Raw genomic sequence first — 21790 nt, 5'->3', positions numbered from 1 at the left:
AAAAGAAATGGAAAAGTTGTTAGGGTGTGGACCAGGGCTTCTAATTAGCTGCTGGACGGTGCCTGATCCCTCTCCTCTCTTGCCGGGCACTTTCTTGGGACATATTGTTCCAGAAGGGGCACTTTGGTGCAGAGAGGGGATTTCCCCTCCTGTTCAGCTGGGTTCCCACCAGCCTTTTGCCCGCCGCCCAGGGCAGGAGCAGAGGAGAACCCCACCACGCAGGTGACCACTTTTGCCTCCTTGACTCTGACATGCTTCCTACCAGGGGGAACCCTGAAAAGGCTCCTTGCCCAAGTGGGGAACAGCTACCCTTATTGTGTGCCTCGCCCTGCCTGCTGCTCTCTCCCTCCCTCCCTCCTCTCCGTTCTGTTCTAAAAGTGTGAAAATTACAAATCCCAGAGAACTGCAATCAGAACTCTACCTAGGGAAAATTCAGAGTATCCTTGCCATAAATATCCTGCTCCAAGGCGCCTGACGTCAGAGCGGGGCGGGCGGGCGGCGCGAGGCCGGGCGGGAGGGAGCGCCGGGGCTCCTCTGGAGTACAGTCGAGGACAGAGCGAGCGGCGGCGGAGAGCCGAGCGGCCGCCCTGCTGGGGACCCGAGCTGCGGAGCCGCGACGCGCCATGGGGGCCTCGGGGTAGGTGTCGCGCCGCGCTCCGGAGCCGGTGGCCTGGAGGCATCGCCACGCTTTCCGCCCTTCACTTTTGGACTGCGGAGCGCGCACTGGAGAGCAGCACCTCCGCGGGCCGGTTGTTTTGTTTCTCTCTCCAAAGTGTTTGCAGGAGCACGGACACTGGAGCGGGCTCCCGGGGCCTGTGTCTGCCAGTGTGTGTATGGGTGTGATTGGGCGTGTTTGCATTGGGCTTGTGTGAGTCTGTGCGGGCACATCTGGACACAGGAAATGTCTTTGGAAAACTTTAAAAAAATTTTTTTTTTTGTGTGTGTGTGCGGCTTTGAAATCAGACTCCTACGTTGTTGTCACAAGTGGACAGATATAGACGGTGGCTCCCAAGCTGAAAACTTTTCCAGGGTGGCTTTTCCCCGTCCAGTTTGTGCCTTCCTTCCGGTGGACCCCAGTCTTCACAAGCCCCCCGGCTTCCACTTGGAGGCCTTTCCTCTGGTCGGCAAGCAGGGCAGTCCAAGCAGGGGCTGAGGTTCTTGTTCTAAGGGCAATGGGACTGGGCCACCAAGGAGCATCCCCAGAAAGGGAATCTCTGGGATGCTTGGCACCTGTGACTGGAGCCCGACCTCAGGCCAGGTTGTGGTCCTGACCTCTCCAGCAATGGGTCTCTGACTTAACTGGGAAAGGAAGGATCTGGTCTGGTGGCAGGTAAATTGTAAGGAGGATGCGGAGGATGGAGGGGGTGGTGGTGGCCCCAGGTTGTGGCCCTGTGTCCAGCTCTGCCCCAGAACCTGGAGCAGGGTAACATTTCTGCCACATGTGCCCTTGGTGGCGGGAGCTCCAGGTTCTCCTAGAGTGCTTGGTGTGGTCCCCCAAACAAGATGCAAACTACTAACATAAAGAGATGTGTCTGTGCTGTGGGATGGAGGAAGGGGGGCAGCGAGGGAGAGCGAGAGAGATTTTTATCAAAATTGAACACAGATTGCTGAGGTCTGGGCTTGATTTAACTCTTCGCTCTCTGCCGTGGCCACTTCTCTACAGTTGTGTGGTGGATTCAGAAAGTTCCCTGGAGGGTGGCAAGGAAAAATCACACCTCTTCAGGAAAGAGTCCCCGGAGATTTTCCTGGAAGCCCACAGAGGAATGAAAACAACTTCCCATCTTTAAAATATTTCAAGTTTTGTGTTTACTGACTTCTGAGTTTGGTGTCAGTTTCTTGGATTTCCGTTTTCCCCCAGGACCTAGATGGGGAACAGCGTTCAACTAGGGCAGTGAGGCAAGGGGCTGTGGGTGGCAGGGACTAGTGGGCTCTGGATTGCACAGCGCAGGACACACTGCGTTTCGGTAGCTGGGACCCAGGAGCAAGTGACCGCAAGAGAGCTTGGATTGTCAGCTTGTCTCTCGCCAGGTCTCTGGTTTTGTAGTTTGCAGTGGGAGCCAACCTACAGCATTTGGGTGGGAGGAAGATTACTGGACTCTCCCTATGTCCTAGAAAAAACGAGAGAATGAAGGGACACGGGGAGGAAATCTGGAAATAAAAACAGACCCACAGGAAGTTGAGATTTGGGAAGGATTTTAGAAATTATACAAATTGAACCCCAGGGAAGTGCCATAAAAGACAGAGCAGGCAGCAATGTCAGACATGGACTCGTTTAACTTCAGGCGTGTGTCGCCCACTGGAGTGTGGGGAAGAAGGAAATCATCCCGTGGACCATGTAAACAAGAGTGCGTGTAAACAGGGGCCGCCGGGTCCCCACGAGATGACAGCACGCACATGACTGCGTGGTGATTGGCATGGCTTCAGGCTTAGAGGCATCAATGGCCCATTTCTTCATCTGGGCTGGGAACTTCATCCCACCCCCATTTCTTCCTCTAAAAAAACAACTGTGCTATTATTGTCTTGCTCCCTGGTAGCTGCACACTCTGGCCCCTAACTTCTAGCCAGTTTTTAGGACTTTCCCTCTGGATCTTTGGATGCTGAGGGAATACTTGTGCCCCCATCAGGACAAAAAGGGGAGAGAAAATTCTCCTGAGCCTTAGGGCTCAGGAAGGGGGAGGCTGTGAGGGCAGGACCAGTAGTTGGAAGCCGGTAGATGTTTTTGCCTTTGGAGGGTGATGGGGGGTGGTTGAAAAACTACTGCTCTCTGTGAGAACATCCCTCCCGGTCCATCTTCTTCCCAATTCCCTGTCTTCAATGTTTTTTGACTTAACATTGTCCTCATTACTGAACAAGTTTGGGTCCAGGGTAAGGAGTGAAGATAAAGGCTAAGGTGGCCTCCTAGGGGAACAGATAGTGAGGGTTGTGAGGCTTTCTTCTTTAATTTTAGTAGAGCCAATGGAAGTAACAAGTTGAACTGTTCTCATTTGTTCCCATTATTAAAAAAAAAAAATAGAAGACTAAATACCCCGGGGCGGGGTGGGGGGGCAGAGGAGATCCATCAGATAGGACTTCTAGAAATACTCTTGATCCAGCATAGGAATCCTCAGGGAGAGCTTGACCCGAGGGTTAGGCTTTCAACTCTTTCAAAGTGTGGAGTTTCTCCAGAGGGTGAGTGGAATCCTGGCCCCTCTGGGTTTGCCCTGAGAGACATCTCATCCACCTCAGACCCAGGATGAATTCCCAGGCCACCAACTCGTGGGCTGATATGGAAGTCATCGTACTGTTCCTTCTATCAGCTCCAGCCTCTGGCCAGCTCTTTATCCTCTCTGAGATCAGATTCATTAAGGAGGGTACATCCTCAGGCATTTTTGAAGGTTCAAAGGACAAACACACCCAGCAGAATGAACTACGGAGAGGTTGTCCTTGGCTTTGGTAGCAGTTGACCCTCTAGGTCTTAATAGCCAGAGACTCTGTCCAGGACCCTGTGCCACTTACCTCTGGACCTCAAATGCAGCGTGGCCCAATGGAAAGAGCACAGACTTGCTAGCAGAGCACTCTGGGAGAGAACTGAGATCCATGGAAATTGGAAGCCTGGCGTGCATTACTTATTCCTTCTGGGCTTCAGCTTCCTCATCGGTAAACTGAAGATAAATTCAAGGTTATTACAAAAATGACATTTATGCAGAAGGACCAAGAAGGAAGCCAGGGATACTTAATAAATTGAATGTCATTTAAAAAAAAATTTTCAATTTTTCAGCCAGCAGGAGCCAATGTTATTTAGAAAGGACCCCCGCCCCCGCCCCCGCCAATCTGTCCTCATATTTTCCATGATTGTAGGCCAGTGGCTGGAGTTGCTAGGGCGCAGGTTGCCTTTCCTTCCTCCCTCTAGGAAAGGTGACCAATGAGGATTATCCATGAGCATGACCTGGTCCATTATCCTGAGGGGTGGAGGAGGCCTCAGTCATCCTGGAGAGCTGACCTGCAAATCATTCCCGTGTTGGAGCTATGTGGGGAGGGAGGAGGGCAGCTGAGCAGGCTGTGTGTGTGTGGTAGGGAGTGGGGGGAAGGGTTGCAAGGTGGGCGTGGTCAAGAACCAATTGAATCTGGAAGAACAAACGTGAAAGCAGAGGTTGGCTAGGCAGCCCTTGCTTCTGGAGGGTGCTCAGGTCAGAGTAAGGGAGAGGCTGTTGGGCTGTGAAGAGTGGGGGGCTCCAGCCTTTGTAAACATGCCCGGTGGGTGCGGGTGGGGGCTGCCCCCTGAACCCTGCTGGATACATTATCCAGGGGAGTGACTCCTCGGGGGAAGGAAGGAGAATGTGATGCTGGAAAGAGCAGCTGCAGGTCCTCTTGGCCCAACCCAGAGCTTCTAAGTTATCCTTCAAGTTGACATTTAAGACTTTGAAGATCACATTTGTTTTTGTTTTGTTCAAGCTCTCTCTTTAACCGTGGCCTGGGATGACTTTTAAGCTTTTAGAGGCTCAGCCAGTGGCCAACTTCTCTTGAGATGGCCCAGATTGGGGGTCAGTGAATTCCTCCCTCCTGGCAGCATCTATTTCTCCAACTCGCTCCTCACATTTTTTGGTTTGTTTTTCATTTCATTATGAGGTTCTAAAACTGCACAGTAAGATGTTGTGGAGGGAGGAAGTGTCTTGGCTTTGAACTTGTGCATGATTACATGAGTGCTGCCCAAGGCTTATCAGAACAGTCTGATAAGTCATTAGCTGGTGTTGTGGGTTTCTTTCTAGGTTGACAGAGAGAGGGAGAGACTGATAGACATCTGGGAAAAACAAACTTTAGGTAGTTTTATGTCTCTTTATATCTTGGCCTAGAGCCACACCTGTAATCCCAGTGGTTAGGGAGGCTGAGGCAGGAGGATCATGAGTTCAAGGTTAGCCTCAGCAATTTAGCCAGGCCCTGTCTTTAAAAAAAAAGGCGGGGTGTGTGTGTGTGTGTGTGTGTGTGTGTGTGTGTGTGATGGGGATGTGGTTCAGTGGTTAAGTGCCCCTGGGTGTGTGTGTGTGTGTGTGTGTGTGTGTGTGTGATGGGGATGTGGTTCAGTGGTTAAGTGCCCCTGGGTTCAATCCCTGGTTAAAAAAAAAAAATCTTGGTCTATGAGAATCTGAATAACGTGTAGGCTACCCTGTGGTTCTGTGAAAAGAGCTGTAGAGTCAAGCATACTAGGATTTGAGTTTGGGCACCACCAGGCCATAAGCCGTTCAACCTCTCTGAGCCCTTTTCATCTGTTAAATGAGAAACCTAATTATTCTGTTTTCCCAGCATTGTTCTGAAGATGGAATGAAATCGTCCCTGGACAGGACCTAGGAAAGTCCTTGGTTGCCCTTCCTGTCTTCCGTTCTAAGCTCAGGAAAGGACGTGGATTTGGACATTTGTCCATAAGACAGAGTAAGCAAACCACTTATTTGAGGCTTAACAACAGTGCTCAGAGGTGAGATGTCCCCGCCTGGAGATGGAGACCTTTATTACAACAGCAGAGCACAGCTCAGTACTCCCCAGCCAAGCAAAAGGCAGCGCCCTGTGACTCTCTGTGGAAATAAATGAAAGGGCAGGATCTTACTTACCCGTGAACCTGGGCTAACAGAGAATTCCATGCAGATCTTGTTTCGAAAATCCCCAAAACTGTCTTGTTCAAAGAATCAAAGTCAAACCTTGGTTTAAAAAAATCATTGAGGCAGCCCCTAACATATCCCAATCATAATGGCACGGTTTAATGACAACAATACTTTAAATTTTTGTAACATTCTACAATATGAAAGGTACACGCTTTCATTTAAACAGCATCTTACTATGAGATTGGTATTAACCTCACTTTACAGCCCAGACTCTGAGGACTTCAAAGATTTACCCTATTTTACATAACAAGTAAATGGAAGACACAGAAATCAAGCTTTTATCCAAGCAGTGGGTCTCAACCCTGCCTGCACCTTAGAGTCACATGGGGGAGTGGTTATGCGCCCATGCTATGTCAATTATATTGGAACCTAGGGGGTGGGAAGGGTGTGTGGGGGAGCCCATGCATCCACAGTTCTATAACCTCCCCAAGTGATCTGAAATCATAGACCAGTTGAGAACCCTGATCTAATGGGAACATAAACAGCACCAAGTAGGCTCCAGGACACTGGCATGGGCAAAAGGAACAGGTAAGACTTGGCCTGGAGTTAAACTCTGTGAAGGCAGGGACTTTGTATCTGGAACCTAGAATACTGTCAGGAAGACACTCAGTGGACATTGGCTAACTGGATGAATGAACAAAATACTGTAAATAGAAGTTGGTAACATTGACATCCATCTCCAACCTGTCACCCTGTTTTATAAATAAAGTTTTATTGGAACACAGCCATGCCAATTTGGTTATGAATTATCTATGGCTATTTTCCATGTTGCTGTGGCAGCATTAAGTAGACGTAACAGAGACTGTATGGCCTACAAAGCTGAAAATATTTACTTTCTTGTACCTTCCATGAAAGATTTGCTGGTTTCTGTACTGGGTTTGACATGAACAGAGCAAGTGTCACTGAGGGAAGATCACTACAGCATAGCCATTATGTTCCTCCTGGAACAGGACACAGTGGTGCACCCTGTAATCCCAGGTACGTGGGAGGCTGAGGTAGGAGGATTGTAAATGCAAGTGCAGCTTGGGCAACTTAATGAGATCCTGTTTCAAAATAAAAGATAAAAAGGGCTGGGGATAACAAAAAAATACCATTCTAGAATCAGAAAAACCTGTGTGCCATTTCTGAATTCCCACTTACTTATTGTAAGAATTTATAAATTATTTTGCATTTTCAGTTCTTAGTTTTCTCATCTGAAAAATGGGGATGATAATAAAATAATACCTCCCTCACAACATGGTTTTGTGGGTTGTGAGCCCCTAGCCAAGAGCCTTGGCTAGGATGATTGTTAGCCAAGAAGAGGGAAAACTAAGTAAATCTACATCCATTATCATGAGACAGAACAAAGGCTGTATAGGAGCAAATTAGTAAGTAACTCTGTGTGGTAAAGACCGACCTGAGATTTCCAAGATATGGGGTGTCCTTTCAAGACAGAAGCGGGGAGCCAAGATGGCGGATTAGGAGCAGGCAACATTTCCAGCTTCTGTGTGGCTCAGAATCAATACAGCATGGGTCAGGTCCCAGAGTACATGAATGAGCTGCTCCTGTATGATCACTGCTGTCAATCAACACTTCCCATCATTCCTTAAGAGTGGACATAGGTCTTGTGGCACTGAATTTAGTCATAAGAATGTTCTTCTTCTGTAACCTTATGCATAGATCTCTCTACCCAAAAGACCCTTCCCCAGTCCTATCTTCCTGGCCTACTCATCCTTCAAGGCTTACTCAGTTGTCTCCTTCTCTCAAGCTCTCTCTGCAGGCCTCCTTACAACCACTCCTTCCTTCTTAATTCCATGAACTTGGCACACAACTCTGTCATGGATTTAACAGTCAAGGAAGGACTAAGTCTCCAAGCCTTCTACACGATTGGAGTTCATAAAACTCAAATTGCAATGTAGAATCCACACTTGGGTAGCCAATTGGCATCAGTTAGACCCTTAATCCAATGCAGTAGTCTCTGGGTCAACCCTTGAGGAATAAGATGTGCTCCAGTGTGGATGGAATTGCAAGAGCCAATACCCACAACCAACCCAATGGGCAAGAGCTACCCAGTTTACAGACTGTGTAGACACTTTGTGTCCTCATCCCCTCCATTCTCTGAGGGCCCCTACCATCTGGAACACTTCTACTAGTGACTAGCCAGGGATGGGGAAAGATGGAAGAAACTTAAAACCAACTCTTTGACTTCTTGTGAGCAGATGTGGTGAAAAGTTGGGTTTTGGCTTCCCTGAGCTTTTTGTATATATGTGCCAAGATAATTGGGAGTTGGCTTGGTATGGCTGGCTTTCATTAGAGCAGTAATAGAGGGAAGCATGGTCACAGATTTAGCAAAGAGCAGGTAATTCCCACCTTTGCTCTTCTACTAGAGAATGTGTTGCATAGTTTTTATAGATTTTAGAGGCAAATCTTTTTTGGTGGCAGATATATATTATCCATGGAATAATGTTAAAATGAAGTTCTTTTCTAATGGTTATGGAGAAAAGTATGCAAAACCCTTCACATGGAATTAAATATTTCTTTTGATCATCCTCAAATGGACAATTAGGAGCTGCCTAAAGGGGAAGAAGGAGAGAAAATGAAATGGTATTTTCATATAGGCCCCCCCCTCACATGGTGCTAAGTGAGTCATTTTAAAAATCTTATTGATTATTTGATTTTTACATATTATGAAAGCAATTCTTCCTTGATTAAAGGAGTAGATTAATATCATGCAAAGATGAGTAGAACACTCATCCTATGCCCCCCCCACCATACCTTGGCAATTAGTGTTCATATCTGGTAGCTGGACTTAAAGTTAAGTTAAAAGCCTTGCTATTCCTCTGTGCATCTAAATATCTACAGGTGTATGAACAGGCACAGGGCCGTGCGGCTTGCGTATTTGGTTCTCACTGAAATTGAATCTTTCTGTGCATGCTACTCTGCAACCTACTTTCCTTCTTCTCAACCATATGTTGAGGGTATCACTACAGAATGGATCTAACTTTTAAAAAATTTGTTGATTTCTTTATGCCCGGACATACACAGCTCTACCTTTTGGAGATCATGTTTTGCTTGCTAGTCCCCACTCATTTTTCCTTCAGTCAGTTATTAAATGAGGTTTCACCCTGACCCTTCCAGACCAAGTATCCTACATCACCTGGGAAGGCTTTGCTTGGGCTCAGGCTGCAGGATGGCCACACAGCTTGGTGGACCACCTGGGAATGAATGACTCCAGGCTATGTGTGCTTTTCTCTCCCCAGGGAAGCTTGGGGTGTCACACCCCATGGCTGCCTACGTTGGTCAGCTTTTCGTAACTCTAACAAATACCTGAGGTGATCAACTGACAAAGAAGAAAGGTTTATTTGGGTTCACAGTTTTGGAGGTTTCAGACCCTGGTGGGTTGGCCCTGTTGTTCTTGAGCCTGTGACAAGGCCACAAATCACAGGGGGGGAAGTTCACAGTGGAGCCAAGCTCTCCACCTCATGGTGCAGAAAAGGAAAAGAAAGGGGCTGGGGCATACCCCGGGCACACCCCTAAGAGCTGAAGACCTCCTACTAGACCCCACCTCTTAAAGGTCCACCACCTCCTAGTAGTACCATGCTGGGCCTTTAGTGGCCCATAGGTCTTAGGAGGACATTACAGATCAAAACTGTCAGCAGTGCCCTCTCTGCTCACCAGAGTCAGCCTTGCCTCCTTGGGTCTCCTTAATCCCTGAATATGTTGGCCAGGAAGCACCAAGACTGATAAACTGGATTGGAGAAGAGTCCTACTGGAGTAAGTGAGGCCGCATGGTCTCATGGTCATGTGTTTGGACTCTACACTCAGATCATCTGGCTGGATTCAAATCTCTGTGTGGTAGATGCTGGGCAGCACCACCCAGACCCCTAGGCACCCGGTCCTCAGCCGCAGGGAGTGCTGGCCACTGTCAGCCCTCCTTGGAATTAACTCTCTCTGCCACCGTCACTGCTGACCACACTGCCCTCCTGGGTCACCCCCAAGTAGTGGCTGGGGAAGCTACGATGGCCTAATATGGGGACATTCTGAGGAGCATCCCAGCTTCCCATGGGCCTGCAGGAGGCTGCGCTGGAGCTAGGTCCTCTTGTCCCCACTCAGTGCGGCCTTTACCCTCCCCTCCCTCTTCCAGGCCACCGTCCAAGAGCCCTTCTTGATTAACCTCCTGCCCCCAACACTGTGTCTCATGACCTGCCCCTGAGGACCCTGCTTTGCCATTGAATAACTTGCCCAACAAGACACCACCCGTGTCTGTGCTCCAGGATTCTCACCTGTGAAGGGGAGATCATAGCATTCCCTTCTTTACAGGGTCACTGAGACAGCTAAGTGGGAAGAGGTAGAGCCTGGTAAGACTCCATGAGATTTGATGATATTATGTGAATTTGCTTGGGAGGAGCGATTATTTTCTGTCTCTGTTGTAGCTATGTGAGACTATGAAAAATATGCATTTTTTTGTTTTGTTTTTGCTGAGTTCTATTCCATGTGCTTTCTAGGTGAACATCAACTGATTTTTCTGTAAATAGAGTTGTATCATAACTGGGTAGAGTGAGCGAAAGTCCTGACTTTTAATGTCAAATTCGCATTTGTCTCCTGCCCCATCTGAGGGGTGTGGGCATATCTGGGTGGAAGCATGACCAGATAGCTTTGTTGCTGTCCTGTCTGGAGACAGGGGACTAGACAAGTTGACCTTTGGGGATTCCTCTTCATCTTAGTGGTGCTTTTGCAGTATGTAAAGGGTGGTCTCAGGGGACCTTGCTGGTTGGTCCTCTAGGAGCCTGCATAGGTCCCCTGCCTGCATAGATATTCACATCGTGCCTGCGTGGGTCTCTCTGCCAAGCCTGATTCTGCCTTATAGGTGTTCATTTCTTACTCCTTTGTCCCAGGCACAGGCTGTCTTTGGCACTATGCTTTGAATATTCTGCCTCTCAGGTTATGCGCCCTGATTGCTCAGCCTGAGTGCCAAAGCAGAGCTTGACTATGTGACAAATGCTTGATGTGCCAGGCCCAGGGACCCAGACTCATAGCCACCATCTGAACACATTCCCGGGGCAGTGTGAGCCCTGCTTCTGGGTTCCTCCCAGAGCCATATCCCCCAGCCTCGGGTCCCCTTGTCTGGAGCAGTGAGGGAAGAAAGTGACTCCAGGTCAGTGGGGAGAAGTGTCAAAATTTTCCCAGTGCCAGAGGCAGATTGGCATTTAGTTGGAAACAAATTCAGAGTTTTCTGTGCACTTTGGACAGTAGAAGGACCAGCCATTTTAACGCTCCTTTTTTCATCTCCATCAATAGATTTATGAGCCTGCCTCCTACCATGAGGCATTGTTCTGGCATTTTCCCAGAGATAGAGTTGGAAACCCCTTCGCCACTCTAAGACACCCAATCGATGATTTACCATCAGCACTGCCCCGAACAGAGGTAATGTTACTGATGCCCATGGTGGCCTCAGTGGAAGCTGGGGCTGATGGAACCAATGGACAGACAGGATTTCATGACCGTGAGAGGCAGTGTAAGGCCAGTTTTTCCAGATCACGGGCCCTGGGTTCAGATGGCCTCATTTCTAATGCTGACTCTACTTCTTGCTCTCTGCGACCTTGAGCGGATCACTTCTTCTCTCTGTGCCTTAGTTTCTCCATCTGTAAAATGAGTTTTAAGTGGATAAAATGAATGCCTTACGTGGTTTAAAAGAAAAGGAAGAAGGTACTCAAAGCCGTGCCTGGCACATAAAGCACTAAGAATTGTTGACGTTGTTGACGGCGATGATGGAGAACAGGTACCATGTCTCCTCAGCTCTTCTCCCCACCATCCCTGCGGGTGCCTGGCATACAGCAGGAGCTCAGCAGACATTTATTAAATAAGGTGTCCCACTGCTTGTTTAAGCTAAGTGTCTGCCTACTTAGTCTGCTCAACTCTTTACCAAAGAAAGAAATGTATTTTCCTCTTTAAAACTTTGTATGAACTTCTTTTGAAGTTCAACATAATTCAGAAAATACACTATTTATAAGGACATTGCTCATTTCACAAACTAGACACCTGGGTAACCAGCACCCTACTCAAAAATTGGAACATTCCAAGCCCTTCCTCCCTCTACTCCATGCCTTCTCCAAGAAGGCCCCTGTACCTGCTTCTGGTTACTGCCCTTCCGTAATCCTGTCTCCTAACATTATTGATTAGTGTCTCCTGTTCTTGAACTTTGTTTAAATGGAATCATGCAGGGGATTCTTGTCATATGGCTTTTTGTGCTCACCATCATTGTTGTGTTCTCACTATTGTGTAATATTCCATTACATGGATCTAGTACTCTTTATCCATTCTTCTGTTGATGGACATTTAGATGTTCTCCAGGTTTGGGGCTGTTGTGAATAGTGTTGCTGTGCATGCCTGTGCACCCGTTGGGTAAACTCAGGGATGCATTTCTGTTGGTACATTCCTGGGAGGGACCTGCTGGATCATTGGAAATGTACATGCTCAGCTTGAGGAGTACTGCCACTCTTATGAAAGGTTTACCATGTTTTCTGTTTTCTTTAAAGATAGGAAGCAGGTACAACTGGGTCATGAAGAGGCTTGAGACCTGGTGAGATACCATCCTCTACACCCTTTCTGTCTGAGAGTTCACATGTTCTGGAACCTGCTGGATGATTCGGTCCTCTATCCAAGGGACTGTTCCAGGCATTTCCACTTATTCTGCTTCACCAGCTCCTCACAGCAGCACCACGAGTTGGGTCTTATTTTACAGGCAAGGAGAGTGAGAGTTGTACGAGGAAACTTGAGTGATTTTCCAAAGATCACATAAGAAACTGTCAGTCAGGAGAGGAAACAGGATGCCCAAATCTAAGACTCATGCCTTTTGGGAACCCCTGGTGACTCATTTTGGCTTCAGGGTGAGCACTGTAAAGAAAGACGGAGACGTAGGGACTGTTCCCTTAGGACTTGGGTGGGCTCTGGCCTGATGACTATGACAAGTTCTGCAGAAGGGAGCAGGAATAAGGCAACCCGATGACCTTGGGAAGCCAAATTGCTTTCCTACCCAGGGGCTGTTGGAGAAAGTCATGAATTTCCCGGAAGGCCAGGGAGACCACATAATTTGCTGTCTGAATCAGGACTCGTTCGAGAGTGAAAGGGCCACTAACTGGATGGGACAGTAGGGAAATAGTGTTAATTGAGACTTTACCAGGTAAGCTGGGATGTATGCTTACTCTCTGGAAGTCTGAGTGGGCATCACTGACCTGGTCACTGAGACTGAATGGGCCATTTTTAACTCCTTCAGAACATGGTGTGGAGTTTGCCCTGAGGTCATGTACTTCTAGTCTTCTCTGGATTTGGCTCAGACAGAGGCTCTTCCTCTGCTCTCCACACATTCCTGGCTCAAATGGGACTTCCTTTGACAGATGCATTCACCTTTGAGATTTGTCTGCCATTGAAGCTTCTAGAAGGCTAGGCCTGTGCCTTAGCCACTGTGGCATTTATAGCACCTACCTTAGGCACAGAGTTAGCTCTCGGGAATAATTTGCTGACAGTATACACCATTTATCATGTGGTCCTTCCTCTCTCCCTCCCTCCTTCCCTCCCTTCTTTTCTTCCTATAGAACAAGAGGTTAGTTTAGATTCTTTCTTCTTTTTCTTAGTTGGTTATGGTTCCATTGACCTGGAAGAGAAGTCTGTGTGTGTGTGTGTGTGTGTGCGCGCGCGCGCACACATGTGTGTGCACATGCACAACCCAAAGTGACAAAGATTAAAAGTGATCAATTTAATTAGTAGCAGATGATGCTATACCATGGCACCTGGTGTGAGGATCTGGGTTTGAACTCTTGCGTTCCTCTAGTTAGCTGAACCACCTTCCATGAGCTACTGAGCTTTTCTAAGCCTCAGTTTTAGTCCTGTGTGAAATGGAAATGACAGAATGACAGTAATCCCTGTGGTATAGGACGGAAGTGAGTCTGAACAATATACGATTATGAAAATCGCTTGGTGCACTGCAAAGCACTGAATGATTCTGTTGGTAGTGGTTTGGGTTGTTCAAAAATATTTGAGAAGGTGCTGGGTGGAAGATACTCTTGTGTTGAGTCAGGCTCTGGGAGTGAATCTCAGGGAGAAAAAAACTCTCTCCTACATCCAGGGCTCTGGTCTCTTAAGTGACAGTGTATGTGTGGCAAGCCCACAGGACTGGGAAATTTTATTAATAAGTCAGGGAGGAATCAGCAAATTCTTCAAGGCCTTAGGGATTGGATGCGGGTGTCAAAGCTAAGGATGCAAAGGATAATTAATTTCTTATTAAGTTCACAGCTGCATTCCACTGGAACAACAGCAAGAAGCATTTGAGAGCCTGTGGAGGCTTAGTAGCTTTGGTATAGCACCGTGGCTTCTAGCTCAGATTCTGGGAATCAGACTACTAGGATCCCAATTCAAATCTCACTACCTTAATAAGAGGTAGCCTTGGAAACAGAGTCTCAGTTTTTTCACCTGTAAAATATGATAGTAATTAGTGTCTACCCACAAAGGCAGATAAAATTAAGGCATGCAAAGTACTTAGTGCCCGGAAAAATGTTCACTCCTTAAATATTTGTTATTATTATTTGCCAGATCATTTCTTTTCACTTGGAATGCTAGGTTCTATATGGTGCTAATGTAGTACCTATAGAAGGAAAAATTGTTTTGAGATGGGGAAAGTCAGAGAGGGCTTCATGGAAAAGAGGCATCCCATGGTATATTTTATTTTTATTTTTGGGTACTGGAGATTGAACCCAGAAGTGATTTACCACTGAGCTACATCTCTAGCCCTTTTTAAAAATGTTTATTTTGAGACACTACATTGCTTAGGGTCTCATTAAGTGCTGAGGCTGGCCTCAAACTTGTGATCCTCCTGCCTCAGCCTTCCAAGTTGCTGGGATTACAGACATGTGCCACTGTACCCAGCTCCAAGGTATATATTTTAGAGATCTTTTACATCCTGAGCAAGAAGGGTCTTTCGTTTTCATCATTACCCTGATGTTAAAGCTTGAAGAAGACTCAGTATAGAAGAACTCCAATCCCTAAAGAAATAGAGTGCTCTTGGAACTAGGAAATTGAATAACATGTAATCTCCGCTCTCATGCACTTCCAAACTGGTTCACCCATTTGCCACCATCGTTGTGCCAGGGACTTATACATAGACAAATCCCCAAGGTTCTCAGCAGTATCATAGTGGAAAGATCTAGAAAGGAAGAATACTATCCCATCTGATGAATGTTTATGAGAGAGGAATGCTCAAAGTTGAGGGATTTATATTACATTTAAGAGTTTTGGGGTGTGTGAAGACATTATGGAGTGTCTTCACTGCTGGGAAGGTAAATACATGGTGCTTTCTGCAGCAGGAAGATGGGTCAGTGGTTTGTGAGGTCCACAGGTTTTGTATCTTTCAGGTAAAGGTGCACAATGAAAACGTTCAGAACTCTTTAGACAACATCAACAACATCTAAAAATGGTATCCCTGCCCCATTGCCTGGGGACTGTGGGAATCACTGCTTCCTCCCTAATCTCATGGCTCATTCAAAGACTCACAACCAGTATGCAAGGAAGGCTTCCCTTTGCATCCGTCTACGGCTCTTCCCCATCCCCAAGTGTTCCAGTGGAGAAGTGAGGAGATGCCCAACCCGGTCCAACTTTTACAAATTAAAAGTTCTTTTGGTTTTTCAACACATGGGAATATGGTTCTAATATTAAGGTAAGCCTATTGAAAGATAAGTCTATTGAAATGATAAGCCTATGAAAAGATACTTTCCTTGGAATCAGGGAACTACATAAATTAAATCACAAGGAGATTCAGTTTTATATTCTTCATATTGGAAAAAAACCCTCATGTTCATTATATTAGCTGTCAAGCCCAAAAATAACCGCTTTTCACTGTGGGTAAAATTAAATTGATATGGACATTTCAGAGGGCAACTGGGTACTAGCTAAGAAAATTGAAGATACACTTATCCTATGACCCAGCAATTTCACTTCTGTGTAAGACTAGAGAAATTCTAACACGTGGGAAAATGAGATATGTTCAAGAATATTCACTATGGCATTTTTTTTTTGGTACCAGAGATTGAACTTGAGGGCACTCAACCAGAGAGCCACATCCCCAGCCCTATTTTGTATTTTATTTAGAGATAGGGTCTCACTGAGTTGCTTAGCGCCTGAGACTTTTGCTGAGACTGGCTTTGAACTCATGATCCTCCAGCCTCAGCCTCCCGAGCTGCTCAGATTATAGGCATGAGCCACTGTGCCAGGCTACAGCATGGTTTTTTAAAAGTTAAGAAGCAACCCAGATATCTGTCATCAACAAGAAGACTGGTTAAATAATTTGATACACACAAATAATGGAATACGGTGGGAAAATTGAGGGTTCTAGAAAGACATGCGCCCATGAGGTTGTACTCTCAGAAACAATTAAGTGCAAAAAACAAGTTGCAGAAGGATGCCATAGCTATTAAGTTTAAAACCATGCAAAATAATACTCTTACTTGCAAATAGTTCAATGTGTGATTAAAGTATAAAATCATGTTTGGGAATAACCACAGATTAGTGAGTTGGCCTCTTCTAGGGAAGGAGCAAGAAAGGCTTGGGAGGGGTATTTATATCTGTAATATTTTATTTCTGCTCCTGAGTGATAGGTACACAAATGTTTATTTTACTATATTTTTTAATTATCTAAAATATATTTTAGTTTTTAAAAAGTTAATTTTTAGACATAGGCACAACTCCTAATCCATCTCCTCTGCCTATGGGCAGAGAGACACGCTGAAGAGCAAACATGAAGCTGTTCCCCTTGCTCCAGGTTCATCCGGGACATTTTAGGTAGATGTGACATCTCTAAATAGGCCACACGTGCATGGTTATTGCTGTTTCTGAACAAAAAATCTTGTCCTATTTATTTTTTTTTTTTTTCTGACTTGTGGATTTGTTGGGATCATACTTTGGAAATGTTGGTGGAAAGACAAAACAGGGTCATCGTAACAGAATCCCACAGCCTTTCTCGGGCTTGTTCCCATAGCGCAGATCGCTGCAACCACCTCTCCCGAGGCCCTTCCTTGGGAGTTTCTGGAATTTCTTGCACGTGCTAGAAAGTGACATAACAATGAGCCATGGTCTCAGGTGCCTCAGGAGGGAAGGATCTCCTCCTCCCACCAGAACTGCCCGGTCTCCATGAAGCTCTCCCTCCCTTGGACTTTAATTCACAGGCAGCCAGCGGGGACTTGGGTCTTTTGTCAACATCCTGCCCTGGAGTGGGAAAGTGCCCGCTGCTGGGAGTAGCTTTGCTCCTGCTTGAGGGCACCTGCCATGCTTGTTTCTCCTCTGGACACCAAAGTGAAAAGCAGGGGGGTTAGCTCAGGTGTGTGCCTCACGCTTTATTATAGCCCCTGTCCCTGGGAATCTGGTCTGAGCCCAACCCAGGTGACACTGTGTGGGCCTCGAGCGCCCCATCAATCCTCCACTGTGCAGCCTCTGTCCTTGACCCAGCCTTTAGAACCTCACCTCCCAGTTCCACCACAGGGAGCCCCTGTCCAACTGTATGGCACCTGCACTGCAGACTGGGGTTGTGGGTGGCTTTCCTGTTGGCATCCCGCTTGTTTCTGCAGCATATGATTCACCTTAATTAAAAAGAGGAAAATCACAGGAAATGGGGACGTGTTGGAGCAAATCCTGGGAGCAGGTTGCTCTGAGAAGGTCTGTTGTAGTCTCTATCAGCCGATCCAGGTAGGAAAGAGTCCCCGCTCCCCAAAGGGTATGACTGATCAAAATGTAATGAAAGGACTATGGACAGATCAGGGAGGAGAGGCGACAGTGTGGCACCCAGGGATAGGCAACTCCAGCAAGCCTGTACCTGAGGGAGGGGCAGGGGAAGGGAGCCAGTCATCAGAGTCCCATGCCAGCCAAAGCCATGGAAGTGGGGCCACTTGGCAGGTGCTGTGGCTCAGCAGATAGGGAAGGTGACGTGGAAGAACCCCCCGAGGGCCTCTCCTCCTACTGTCCAGTTAACTGCTCTTGCTTGCCACTGGCCAAGTCCCACTGGGCACCAAAAGCCCAAGCATCTGGGTGATCCATTCCATACAGGTGAGCCTCTGGGGCCAGGAGCATGGAGGAAAGCAGGGAGCAGGTGCAGAGGGCAAGCAGAGGGTAGCTGGTGCCGTATCTATTTCATATGCCTTGCATCTAAAAAGAGGGGTCTGTGGATTCACCCTGTGGTGATGGATCTGGGGCTTTGTTTGCTGTTGAAAAGGCAGGTGTTTTGAGTGAGTTTTGAAGATCCAGTATTGGTTGTGCTTTAAATACTTTCCAATCCATAGAGTGGATGTGTGTTCCCTCCCGTGGCTGGGCTTGGTGGTCTCTGGTGTCAGGTTGTGGACTGGAGACCTGACCCATGCCCAGGCCAAGTGGCATACATCGTGGTGATCATAGGAGTTCCGAAGAGTAAGGACATGACACCGAGGATGCTCTTGCCTGGACTCACCCTGCCAGCCTCCTCCCGGCTCCACTGTGATGGGCAACACATTACCCTCGCCCCAAGGCTTGCCCGAGCACGTCTTGTGCCAGAAAGGCAACCTTGAAAGAGTGTCCCTGCATGGTGGAGACCCAGTCTCTAAGCACAATGGCAAAGCATAGAGGAAGCAAATAATATTTCTGAGCTCCTGGGGGAGTCCAGGGGTTGCCCTCAAGAATTCCCAGTCCATTAAGTGAATCACGCTGTATACACCAAAGAGAAGGGTCACCTGAAAAACAACTTAGCAACAAGAAAAGGGTTCATATGTACAAACAAAGAAAGGTGAATGGATGAGCCATTCAATTTGGAGAACTTTGGAGGCAGAGAGTCCCTGTTCTATATGTAGTAGCTGTGTGACCTTAGATAAGTCACTTGACCTCTCTCAGTAGGCCTTAGGTTCTTCACCTGTAGAATGGGTGAAATGAAGGTGCATTGCTCATTGGGTGACCGGGAGGATGGCATGTGAGGGACAATATCTCACACAGAATCGGAAGTGCTCCGGGAATTCTGGTTGTTATCAACATTATTGTTTTTCTTTTCTGAAGGTAAATGCCAACCATGTCTTGGAAAGAGGAGTAAACACTCCAAAAATCCAGGAGCCTCGGCCCCTCGCTTGACTCTGTGAATTCTCTATTCGTTGCCCTTTTCTGACCAACGTCACAGGCCTCAGTTCCTGGACTCACACTCAGGACCCGTCTGCTTGGTCCCCTCTAGGTGGAAAGTCATAAAAGGTTTAGGAGGCAAATAAATCTAAAGAGGTCATCTATTGTAGTGCTTTCCAAACTGTGTTTGAGAGAATGCCAGGTTCTCACAATGGTCCTAGAGGGGAAAAAAAAATACAACAAAACATTTGTGGTTAAGACATTTGAGCAACACCCTCTGTCTCCCCTCCTCTTACCCCTGCAGAGCCACAGTGCTCAGAGAAGCACTGCGGTAATAAACTGGTTTCAAATTGTCTAAATAGCACTCCCCCATTTATTTATCCAAAGAACTTTTTTCCTGGGACACCCTGTAGAACTAGTTTTTGAGGTTTGTATCAGTTACAATTTGTGTTCAGCTACATGGAGAAGGAACTTCAGAGTTTCTCTGTCATCTAGGTTTTTGTTTTGTTTTGTTTTTATTGTATAAGTTACCCCATGTAGCTTATACAGTGAGTTCAGCAGACACCGTTCAGAGTTGGTAGAGTGGTTTGAGTGTCATCTAGGGATCTCTCTCTGCTTCAGCCTTCTTTAGAATGAGATTGTTGTCTCTGAGCTGCACTCTAAAGAATGAGACTTTTGTCTGTCCATTGTTTCATGGTTACAAGATGAATGCATCACCTCTATGTTCACATCTGCATTTCAGGTAGGAAGAAAGGATATTATGGGGCTGAGGTTGTAACTCAGTGGTACAGTGCTTGCCTAGCATGTGTGAGGCCCTGGGTTCAATCCTCAGTACCACATAACAATAAATGTAAAACAAAGGTATTAAAAAAAAGAATATTATGAAGCACAGAAGGTACACACTAGCTACTTCTTTAACAAGCTTTTATGCAAAGCCTGTCCAGAAATTGGCCAGAACTATTCCATAGAGGTCCCAAACTGCAACAGAGTCTAGAGGGAAGCAGAACATTTTTTAACTGGGCATGTTACTTTTTCATACAAGAGGCAAGGATCTATTAGTATGGCAAAAGGAGAGACAAAGATAGAGGGGGCAATCAGCATTGCGTGCCACATTGATCAAACCTTTGCTTCTTTCTTCCACCGGTGGATTCTGAAAGCATCCCAGGTAAAACAAAATCAAAACAAAGCAAAACAAAAAGCTTTATAATCAATAGAAAATGCCAATGATAAGCCACAAACCACTTGCGGCTCAGAGACCCCAGGTGGAAGATGCAGTTGGTGCCTGAGGCTAGATCCCCCTGTCGCCGGTTACTCTGGCCATGGCACACACCTGGTGGACTACCCTTGGCTTACAGCATCCCTCCATGAGAGGTGCCTGGGAGTTTCGCTCTAGTTGCCTGCGTCTTGCCTGCATCCTGCGCCACTAATTGAAGATGAAGGGGACAGAAGCCCTGCTCCGTTGCCCCTATGAACAAACATGCACTTCACCCTCCGGAGCTCTGCGAAGACGGGCTGAAGTCAGCTCTTCCCTGCCCTCTGGTTCCCCCTGCCTGGTTCAGGGTGTGCCGAGGTCAATAAACTGCGCATGCGCATCCTCAGCTCTGCTGAGGACCCAACCTCGCTGAAGTGCTCTTCATTTCCCTTCAAGGGCTTTGCCTCAGTCCCGTTTGGTGGGCACTGGTGTACTTGGGCTAGGTCTAGGGGGTGAGGCAGCTCCACCTTCCACCTGCTGTGGCGGGGAGGGCTGTTTGCAGGGGGCTCGCCAAGGACATCTATGGACTCCTTAGCCCACCAGAGCAGGGGAGTCCAGCATGGCCTCCTCTCAAGGAGGATATTCTTAGAAACATTGATGTGCATTCTTAAGCCCGTGAACTGTTTGAAGGGACTTGTCATGTGTGGGGTGTGTGTGTGTGTGTTTGTGTGTGTGTGTGTGTGTGTGTGTGTGTTGTGATTTTCCATCCTGTGGCAATGGCAGCTGGGTATTTATAGCTGGATCCACAGGGCCATTCTCACGTGGCTAAAGAAAATGAGAACCTCATGTGGAGCGTGTTTTGTTTTCTCTCTCTGCCTCTGCCATCGCAAGCCCTCTAGTCCTTAAACCGTTGCTGTAACTAGAGCCACCCTGAGCATCGCTACCATGGAGAGGTTATGTAAATTCACTATTTCAGGAAAAAAGTGCCTGTTCTCCTTCAGACAGGCCGCAGGGAAAATGAGAGGACTGTTGGGGAGAGCTCGTGGGTGGCACCATAGGGTAGCTCTGCCCAGGACCATCCTGGCTGGAAAGTCTCTCCAGATGAACCTCAGGGAATGTGGATTCCTTAAATCGCCCCATGAGCCCTCTGCTCTTTTGAAAGAAAGCTATTTCTTTCTCTTTGTGTTTCTGTATTCTTAGGTCTTTAATCTGTGTTTGGTCTTCTGAGTTGGACTGAGAATACCCTCGGCTGTGATCTGTTTGCTCAGGTCACTGGGGCTCTTGGGGGGCTGTAGTAACTCAGGCCTGGCTTCCTCTAGAATGGCTAAAGAACAGCTCCTAGACAGCAGGGTTGGGAGTTTGCCTGATGTGTCCTGAGGAGCCTGCAGGCTTCCCAGCAGTGTTAAGCTGAAGACTTGGATGGACTCATGACCCCTGTGAACCCTCTATGACTTCTTTCTGGAGGTCTGGGGCCCACATGTCCACACTCTGCACCTGAGCAGCTGAAATGGCAGAGGATGCATTTGTGTGGTAGGGGCGTGGAGTGGGGTGGTGTAGAACAAATTGAGGCCCTAGAGAGAGAACGGGGAAGGGAACTTGAACTTAACTGCCTTGAACTCTGGAAGTCAGGGGAACCTATGTCTTCCCATTCCCCGGTCATGCCCAGAGATGTCACTGCAGCTGACCCACTACATGGAGGGCTTTCTAATCTCCCACTCTTCAAATTCTTCCATCAGTACCTGCCTTCCTGAGGGCCCACTTCTCTGGGCTAAACACTTGAACACTTTCAAACATTTCATTCTCACTACAACTTCACACGGCGGCTGTTAACCCATTTTATAGAAAAGGAAACTGAGGTTCTGAGAGATAAGGAGAC

The 21790-nt window shown here is 47.2% G+C and overlaps 1 protein-coding gene across 2 annotated transcripts in view; it reads left to right on the top strand.

Moving 5' to 3' along the window:
* Positions 1 to 548: 548 nt before the first annotated feature.
* Positions 549 to 21790, top strand: part of Daam2 (dishevelled associated activator of morphogenesis 2) — a 106433-nt gene continuing 85191 nt past the window's right edge. For both annotated transcript variants that reach the window (XM_071613432.1, XM_071613433.1), the window contains exon 1: positions 549 to 637. The gene's annotated coding sequence lies outside the window, so the exon portion shown is untranslated. The remainder of the gene's footprint in view (positions 638 to 21790) is intronic.

This window comes from Marmota flaviventris, chromosome 6 (assembly GCF_047511675.1).
Source record: "Marmota flaviventris isolate mMarFla1 chromosome 6, mMarFla1.hap1, whole genome shotgun sequence".
NCBI lineage: Eukaryota > Metazoa > Chordata > Mammalia > Rodentia > Sciuridae > Marmota > Marmota flaviventris.
This window is presented reverse-complemented; position numbering and strand designations above follow the sequence as displayed.